Source organism: Rattus rattus, chromosome 3, assembly GCF_011064425.1.
Source record: "Rattus rattus isolate New Zealand chromosome 3, Rrattus_CSIRO_v1, whole genome shotgun sequence".
NCBI lineage: Eukaryota > Metazoa > Chordata > Mammalia > Rodentia > Muridae > Rattus > Rattus rattus.
This window is the reverse complement of record NC_046156.1, coordinates 204,353,535-204,363,534: the sequence shown is the minus strand read 5'-3', so window position 1 is coordinate 204,363,534 and position 10,000 is coordinate 204,353,535. Positions and strand designations below refer to the sequence as shown.

Below are 10,000 nucleotides of genomic sequence, written 5' to 3'. Positions count from 1 at the left end.
TTTTCGGTGGGCAGTGCAGAGCTGGGCTGAGGCTCATGTCTGGCCCAGTGCTGTTTCATCACCGACTTTCTGGTTCAAACTGAAATGTGCAGAGACAGGGGTTCGACATTGTGAAGCAGGGTGAGTGTTGTCCTAGACCAGACCGGATCAAGGACAATCAACAGTAATCTTAATGCCATGCCCCCAAATGAAATGTCAGCAGAAGTGGAAACCTTGTTAGATCGCTCACATGTCGGCACCTACAACAAAAGGTTCTTCTCTATTTCTGTTCTCCCTCACTTTAAGGTAAGGAAAGAAGACCCATTACATTCCACCGACTAGAGTCGGATTTCCAGGAACCGTAGTGGTGCGTGCAAAAGTCACCAGCCTTACAGTCTTATTTCTCACAGAGATGGAAATGAATGAATTCCGTTCAGGAGTCGCCCCCAGCTGCGGACATCAGCTGGGCTAAAATCATTGTATGGTATATTATCTCTCATGCCATTCCAACCACAGTGGGAATGGTAATGCTTGCAGTTTAAATTTCAAGGAAACATTTAAAACAAGAGACGTTTTTGTTGGGGAATGACATTAAAGTTGAAAAAAGAAAAGCTAAAACATACTTTTTTTTTTTTAATGTGAAAGCTGACAGATTTGGGAACGACCGCTGTATTGCGCTACTCTTTAGGTAAGATGCAATGTCTGCTCGCCCACTGTTTGGTCTCACCTAACGTGAAAGAAAGGGGAAGGGGCCATGCTCACATTGAACAGCTCACAGCGGATGATCCGGCGTCTGTGAGTTTCATGTTTGCGTGTAATACTTTGAGATGCAGAAACAGACAGCAAAGGGGACTTTGTGTCAGGGACACTCCAAAATATTTCCACAGCAGCTTAAAACCCCCTCTTTATATTCCCCTGTTAAATTGCTAACAAAAACTGACAGGATTATACTTCAAGCCTGCAACGGTCACATATGGTAGAGAGCTTCGGTAAGAGATTTGTTTCTGTACTAAGTGTGGAGATGTCTTGGGTGTCCCGCAAATCCTTCCTCACAGCCACACCACCGACTAGCGAGATGACGCACTCATTTGAAAGCATGAAAGCAGGTTGATTTCCTGTCAATGTTTCAGTACACGTGTTCACTACTTCATCTTTGGAAGCCGGACTCCCAGTGCTCTTAGGAATCTGTCTCCTAAAGCAGTGTTGGCAGACACAGACTGGAGCGCATGCGTCGCATCCTACAAGTACATAGAAAGCTTCAAAGAACAGGGGCTTTCAACAATCACAGGAAAAATCACAAATTGCTCTGGTGAGTTTTAAATGTGACCAAGTGGAGGTGTTTTGTTTCTAAATGTGCATTCCTGCCTTGGCTAACCCACATACGATCTTTAGCTCTAACAAGGTGAAGAAATGGAATAAAGCGATGGCAGTACCCACAATGACCACTGGGGGCACTCACAACATTCTACTGGGAACAAGCTCTCCAGAAAAGCTGCGTTTCAACAGACGAGGGGCATTAGAAATTCCTTCCTCTTATTTTTTCTTAAACTAAGAATGGCTGCACTGGCCTCTGGAATACAACATTGGGGAAATAGGAGCCCAAACTCCCGAGCAATGTGCACACAGAGCCATCCCCTGAAGGGCAGGGACGGGGTGGAGTGGAAGCAGGGTGGGTCGGAGTCGATGGGGGTACTCCTTTCCCAGTGGTGTTTTTCATGAAGTTGGTATGCTGTGGTCCTCTCAAGAATGCTGACCTTTGCTTTTTTCTCTGTACGATCTTGTTTGGCCTCCGAACACGGAGAAACAAGTCACAAGGTATGCACAGTTAGCGTCCAACATCCTATGCTGTCATCATGCACCACAATGCAATGATCTCTTCTCCGAAACCGAAGAGAACAAACAAGCAACTCAGGAAATAAACGAACAAAAAGGAGAACGCGTCTGTAAGTGCACCCTGTGGGACTTAGTGCTACACTGTCGGCTAATATGAACCAGCGAATTGGAGTGGAGTTCATATACTGTAAATATTTTTCACTCAGTTTGTATTTCTCTATGCAGTTATATACAAGGATGGCCAATGCTTGCAGTAAATGTGCCTTTGCTAGCTCTGTGGTACATCACCGATGCTAGCGCTTAAGCCAACAAGTGGAAAGCACGAGCTCATTGTTAGCTCTACCACGCAATTAAAATGCAAGGGAAGAGGAGAAATAGCCAGGCAGGTCAGTCACCACTGTCAGCATCAATAAGCGTCATTCCTCTAAGAGAAAATGCCCAGTCCACTAGGCTCAAAGAATAATTACCCCCTTCGCTGCCTTCTTTTAAAGCAATGGTCTTCCTGAGACTAGGAGAGGGAGGCAGTCGAGGAGACCCCCATTCCTTTAACAACAAACCATTGTGAGGAGACCAAGGCCACTTATCCAGGCTTGGGGTGCAAGGAAACCCCCTTCATTTGGTTTTTATGCGGTAAGAGCTGTGGTGTGCTCCGGGCCATTACCCCTGCACTTAGAGGTTTTTTTTGTTGTTGTTGTTTTGTTTTTTTGGTTTTTTTTTTAATGCAGAATGATCTCAAAATCATTTTAAACAAAGATGTCTGAGACAGGAGAAAGGACTGTCTGCCAACAGCACAAGCAAGTGTGGGCTCTCCAACAGAAAAAGAAAGAAAAAAGAAAAGCCCACAAAATGCTCTTTTTTAAAGTATAGCCAATGCTCACAATGAACCCCAATGGGTTTGTACACAACAGAAAAAGTTTCTGGGGTAATTTGGGGGAAAGGAAAACAAGTGAAACCAGCGAAGGTGATTTTTAGGCCTACATTTTCTTAGTAATAGTCATTTCTCTTCACAGCACATTCCACAGTTTGGTCAGGTGACTGACACGGGCATGCATCTTACTGAAACCTCCATGCTTGGTTCTCCAAGGGGGCAGCTTCTTGGGGCCACCAATCTCTCAGTGAAGCCCCCACTCGAGTCTGTGGGACACTGGATACTTGTCATTAAGGAAATGCTACCCACAAATCCACTGCATTTTTAATCTTTTATTTCCTGTCCTATTGCCTAAAGGGTAAAAGCGGCCATTTTGAGAGGACACCACTTCATGCACGTAGAACGCACTGAGAGCCATGCACATGCTGCGTGCTGAAACTGCTTTTGTGCTGGGCCTAGAGAGGAAGCTTCAGCCTGGCCATGATGCTTGGCATAAAGAAGCTGTGACAGAAGCAACTGAGTCCTAGGGCATTGGTAGAGGTGTGCCCAGGCTGGTAGAGTGACAAAGAAACATTGCAGGCCTTCTCTGTGGGACCCTCGTCCCTGAGTTCTAACAGAGCACAGGGCAGGAAAGTTTACCTTCATTCCACTTCATTACAATTGCTACCAGCGTCTCCATACTATACCCCTTATGCAAACTGTGCCATCAGCTTCCCAGGCTTTACCGTTTACACCTTCCCACCCAAGCCTGGAGCATCTGCCTTTGGCCCATGCAGCAGGGCTTCACTCTTGCTGGAGACAGAATTACAGTCAGGTTCTGTCTTTGGTGGTGAAAGGAGGCAGGCGTTGTCCCTCTGGTTCCCCCCTGTGCCATGCGTGACCCACTTTCCACGGAATTCCAGTGGTCTCGGGGACAAGGCCAGATCTTCAGGCAGGGAGTCGAGGTTCAATCTTGAGTGACAGCTCATAGAGTGTATCTTCATCTATGACAAGGGCTTTGTCAAGCAGGTATTGTATGACCTGAAAAGAGGGGTGGGAGAGAGAGAGAGGAGAGAGAGAGAGAGAGAGAGAGAGAGGAGAGAGGGAGAGAGGGGGAGAGAGAGAGAGAGAGAGAGAGAGAGAGAGGGAGAGAGGAGAGAGAGAGAGGGAGAGAGAGAGAGGGAGAGGGAGAGGGAAGAGAGGGAGAGGGAGGGGGAGAGGGAGAGAGAGAGAGAGAGGGAGAGAGAGAGAGAGAGAGAGAGAGGGAGAGAGAGAGAGAGGGAGAGAGGGAGAGACTTCAGCTGATGTTCCTCTCAGATCAACTATACATTTTCTGAATTCATCTGACACAGCTCAACACTTTCCCTGAGACATTTCTGTAAAACAAACATGAATGGACATATAATTATAATAAAAGTAGTCCTTTCCTAACCTCTGGTCTCAGTGAGTATCCTAGAGAGCATACGTGATCTCTGATGGTGTTACTGGGCATTTCTATGCCTTATACATACTTACAGTATTAGTTTTAAACTTGCAGTGATAAACACTCATATCACGCATTGGGATTTGCTTCCTCTGTAACACAGGCACACGGAGCTCTCATGGCTTACAGTTTTAAGAGTGCAGCCTAGGATGATGGCCACGCAGAGGTGCACTTCACAGCAACACAGACAGGGTGAAATCCCGTTAGCTTGCTCCCTGCTGTTCATGCGTGCATGGGACAGATACCAGGAATAGGGAAACAAAAGCGGCACTGCCAGTGAAGCGTAAGGACGCGTTTCTATGGAAACGTTTCTTCTTGTTGAACGCTCATAACCCCTATGAGTATAATGTGACAAATACATAAAGTCACTGTTCTAGGCTGATTTAGTTGCTATGGCAAACATCATGACCAAAAGCAGCTTTGAGAAGAGAGGGTTTATTTCACCTTGTCCTGTATAGTCCATCGTTGGGAGGAGCCAACAGCCAGTGTAGAGGAAAAAACTGAAACAAGCTGCTACTTTTATTATTTTATTTTATAAAATTGGTCAGTTTGTAAAATGGATTTTGTGACCTGGAGAGGTTGAAATGGGATGGAAGCACCGGCAATGTATGGAGGAGAGAGGGCTAGAACCCAAGACACAGGCTCAGTGATGAATTCAAGTGGATGAGTTGGTCCTTTCTCTCAGTCACACTTGCTGGTCATTCCTACTTTAGGTCCTCACCACAGACTAGGATCCTATTGCTCATCCATGTGTTTGATGGGCCACTAATTTCTGTACTTGTCTTTGCAGGTTCTCACACACAGTGTTACCTTTGGCTGCTGGTCTATGCGGTAAGCGGTCTGCTGGAACTGGCGTATCTCACGAATGATGTGTGATATCTAATGGGGAAAAAAATAGGCAACTCAGAAGTACCCCTCTGCCTCGTAGTACTTTCTCCCAGAATGGTATCCCCAAGTCCTGTCCTCTATAAGGTAGAAGGACCTCTGTCTGATCGCTTCCTGTACCTTTGAGGAGCCAAGAGAAAAGCAAACAAGAAGATATTCTTGAACTCAGAACATCAGGTTAGCTGACTGTGGATGGCCTCAAGCTGGGGGCAGGGAGAAGCTCTGGGTGCTGCTTCTTGTGGGTTTTGAGCCTGTAGCTTGGTGTTCAGAACATGGGTGTCTAGCAAGGCTACTCGTGCATCTATATACTGGTCAGTGTTATAGAACTATCTCTGGACCTTTATTCCCAACAGCCTGGACCCAGGCGGCAAGCAGAAGTGTCTACCAAAATGTCTCTTTAACTGGCTGTCAAGAGCTGCCCCTGCCCTCTCTTCTACCTTAAGATGTAGAAGCGAACACTGCCTTATTACCTACCCTCTTCCCTCTAAGCCAAGAAGTCACTGACACAGGCCAATCACAAAATGGCCCCTACCATTCGCATTTTGGAGAAATTGACAAGGCCTTCTTCGGTAAAGTTCGTGTCCCTTCGATGAATGCCAGGTCTGTCAAGTACATCCCAAGGTAAGGGACAGCTGGGGGGTTACAGCTGCAAGGCAAGGAAGAGTGGTTCTTACTCCTGTACACACACAGTTAGAACTTACAGCACGTGAAACAGTATGGAAATGCTTTAGAAGATGGGGACTTAATATGCATCATAGCTACACACTGAAGTGATGAAGGGTGACACTTGTTTGGGCAAAGTGGGTCCACTTGGTTTTTCCAGTGAGGCCCAAGGCTAAGGCTCTGTCTTCTCATGCAGAGGGAACAGAGTTTGAATCCCACTTGATCAGTTGCTCAGGGATACTGAGCAGGGCACTCCCTGTAATAGAGACAGAAAAGCTAGTCTCTGAAGTTTGTTGGGAAGCTTAAGAAAGATATGTGGACACCTAATGTGCAGTGTGTAAACATTTAGCAAGTACTTGCTAGGGCTGTCATTGGTGTTTCTGATGTAATAGCAATGAATCTATGATTGTCAGTAGTGGGGCACAAGACTAATGCTCTCCAAAGGAAGCCAAGCACACATGTTAAACCACAAGAAAACCACTTGCAAGCAAGCAGAGACCTTACTCTCCCCTCCCAACGTGTGTGTGTGTGTGTGTGTGTGTGTGTGCGTGCATACAGAGAATAATCTACATCTAAAAACCAAAAATAAATAACAGTAATAAACTGCTTTTGGAATATTTAGATGAAAGACACCCCAGTGAATTATTATATTTAGATTAAGAAATACAAAATTAAGAAATTCATATTAAGAGGGATTCGACTTATGGTCATATCTTCCTATCTGGAATATAGTCCATACATTTCTAACGTGCTTACTATATTCACAGTATTGTAAGATGCTCACTATATGCACAGTATCCTTACACACCTTGGTACAACCAACAGTGCTTGCTGTATGCACAGTATCTATATAAACCATGGTACATCCATAAGATGTTCGCTAGATGCACAGAATCCCTACACGCCATGGTATTTCTGTAAGAATCTCACTACATGCACCACGTCCTTACCCACTATGGAACATACACCTGTAATATGCTCACTAGACTTACAGTCTCCATACACACCATGTTACTTCCATAAGATGTTCGCTAGATGCACAGAATTCCAAGTGAAAAGCAAAACTCTCCAAACACTACAATGATGGGAGCTGCTCTCTGTTTCTTCTCCCCAGCCACAGAGGGAGTCGGCCATGTGTGACTACCACATGGATCGTACGATACATTCTTGAAGTGAGTCATGATGATTAAGTTAGACATACTTTTTGAGAGTTTCTCTGAGGTTTTAAATCTTCCTTCAGACGAGACAGTCTTCTGAAGTTTGTCCATCAGAGCTTTTGTCTAGAAAGAAAAGAAGAAAAGAAGCTACGTCTGTGAAGAGAACACTGAATTTGATGAGACTGGGTTGCTGCAGGGCACCCTGTGGGCGCCCTTCTTCAGTGGCAGGTGCTGATGCCATCTGATGCTTAAAAGAAGATGGGAAGGAACACACAGCCTGGACCCATGCTTTTGGCACAGAGTGAGGAAAAACATAAAGAAGGGAAATGTTGCAATGCAAAGAAGACTGAGGAACGTAAGCCTGTGGTGAATGGGTGTCTTGAAGGGGGAATTTTCCTAAGAGGGATTTCAGGACCAATCTCATTCTTCTGTTGAAGGGGTGGGCATCTGACTCAGGACCTTGCGCATGCTGGAAAAATACTCTACCTCTGGTATACTCCTAGGCTGTAGTGAATCTTTTCAGTATGAATCTCCAAACCATGAAAGAACTCATTTGCCTGCTTTGATGTAGACTAAACAATATCTTCCGCTCAAATCTTTTCTTTTTTTGGTGATCCTCCTCATCAGTTTGTGAGGGAAGTTTATGTCTATACTTTATGAAGACCTAATAGGGCTGTTGGAGTTTCTTCCATAGATTCCAGAGAATGGTGTGTGGCGCTGGGGAACTGGATGAGAACCTACTGCTGGTGGAAACACACAGGTGTCTTGGTGGGGCCTGATCCTCCATGGCTAACTATAAGAAGCACTTGGCATGCCTAGGTTGAAGACTGTGTAATCTTGTCTTGGCATAGATTAGTTTCTAGAACAATCTAAGATGTGGTTATCCCCATCCAGATTTCTGAGGTCTCAAAGTGCCTCTTTCCTGGTCTGGAACTGGCTCTGGTCCAATGAAGCTTCAAAAGTACAGTCTCTTCCACAACCACAGATCTAGAGAGTTCCACAGGCCTTCTGGGCTCTTACAAACTGATATCAGACTTGCAATTGGGAGATGGTGTTGTCAAAGTTTTTGTAGGCAGGCCCCTCTGTGACCAGGCCCTCCTGACTGTGACTGGATCAAGGCACTTGGCTGTGCGCAGTACCACGCTAGTGAACAATCCAACAGCCACAGCCAGTGACTCCCACACTGACTAAAATGTGATGTCATTGCAGCTGTTACCATGGAACTTGCAACAGTAATTTTGAGCTCAGAATCTCTCTTCCATAATTATCATCACATTGCATGTTTTCTCTCGAAATCAAGACTGCCACTGAAGTCAATTATAGAGAAGACCCAGAACTTCCTTAAAGGTTGAAGGAAACCTTGGCACAGTACACCAATCTCGGCCAGTTCAACAAAATAATTGCTCACTTATTTCCTGATTGGGATAGTGTGTATTTATGTGTCAGGCTTCTGCAGAGAGAAAGGGTCTGCATAACGAGAAGAGCCTACATCACTTCTATCACTGCGTTTGAATCTACGGGTGTCTTAAGTGAAGTTTTTGTTCTTCTTTTGCGTGTGTAAGCGCAAAACACACACACACACATGCATGCACACACACACATGTGTACACATCCCTAAATCCCACACATATGTCCGTGTCTACACACACACACACACACACACACACACACACACACACACACACACACAAACACACACACACACATGTGGATGAACACACACACACACACACACACACATGCATGAATGAACACAAACACACACACAATCACACACACATGCATGAATACACACACACACAAACACACACACACACAATCATGCACACATGCATGAATACACACACACAAACACACACACACACACACACACACACACACACACACACACACACACACACACACACACTATTTTTTTTAATTAACTTGAGTATTTCTTATTTACATTTCGAGTGTTATTCCCTTTCCCGGTTTCCGGGCCAACATCCCCTAACCCCTTCCCCTCCCCTTCTTTATGGGTGTTCCCCTCCCCCATCCTCCCCCCCTTGCCCCCCTCCCCCCAACAATCTAGTTCACTGGGGGTTCAGTCTTTGCAGGACCCAGTCTTTGCTTCCCCTTCCACTGGTGCTCTTACTAGGATATTTATTGCTACCTATGAAGTCAGAGTCCAGGGTCAGTCCATGTATAGTCTTTAGGTAGTGGCTTAGTCCCTGGAAGCTCTGGTTGCTTGGCATTGTTGTTCATATGGGGTCTCGAGCCCCTTCAAGCTTTCCAGTTCTTTCTCTGATTTCTTCAACGGGGGTCCTATTCTCAGTTCAGTGGTTTGCTGCTGGCATATGCCTATGTATTTGCTGTATTCTGGCTGTGTCTCTCAGAAGAGATCTACATCCAGCTCCTGTCTGCCTGCACTTTTGCATCCATCTTGTCTAATTGGATGGCTGTATATATGGGCCACATGGGGCAGGCTCTGAATGGGTGTTCCTTCTGTCTCTGTTTTAATCTTTGCCTCTCTATTCCCTGCCAAGGCTATTCTTGTTCCCCTTTTAAAGAAGGAGTGAAGCATTCACATTTTGATCATCCGTCTTGAGTTTCATTTGTTCTAGGCATCTAGGGTAATTCAAGCATTTGGGCTAATAGCCACTTATCAATGAGTGCATACCATGTGTGTTTTTCTGTGATTGGGTTACCTCACTCAGGATGACATTTTCCAGTTCCAACCGTTTGCATACGAATTTCATAAAGTCATTGTTTTGATAGCTGAGTAATATTCCATTGTGTAGATGTACCACATTTTCTGTATCCATTCTCTGTTGAAGGGCATCTGGGTTCTTTCCAGCTTCTGGCTATTATAAATAAGGCTGCTAATGAACATAGTGGAGCACGTGTCTTTTTTATATGTTGGGGCATCTTTTGGGTATATGCCCAAGAGAGGTATAGCTGGGTCCTCAGGTAGTTCAATGTCCAATTTTCTGAGGAAACTCCAGACTGATTTCCAGAATGGTTGTACCAGTCTGCAATCCCACCAACAATGGAGGAGTGTTCCTCTTTCTCCACATCCTCGCCAGCCTTTGCTGTCACCTGAGTTTGTGATCTTAGCCATTCTCACTGGTGTAAGGTGAAATCTCAGGGTTGATTTGATTTGAATTTCCTTAT

The 10,000-nt window shown here is 45.2% G+C and overlaps 1 long non-coding RNA gene across 1 annotated transcript; it reads right to left on the bottom strand.

The window, feature by feature from the left end:
* Positions 1–3,325: 3,325 nt before the first annotated feature.
* LOC116895691 lies at positions 3,326–5,606 on the bottom strand. Its single transcript, XR_004387301.1, has 3 exons — positions 5,560–5,606; positions 4,953–5,021; positions 3,326–3,700 (listed from the first exon to the last, which is right to left on the bottom strand). It is a non-coding gene; the product is annotated as an uncharacterized LOC116895691 (long non-coding RNA).
* Between the last annotated feature and the right edge of the window lie 4,394 nt (positions 5,607–10,000).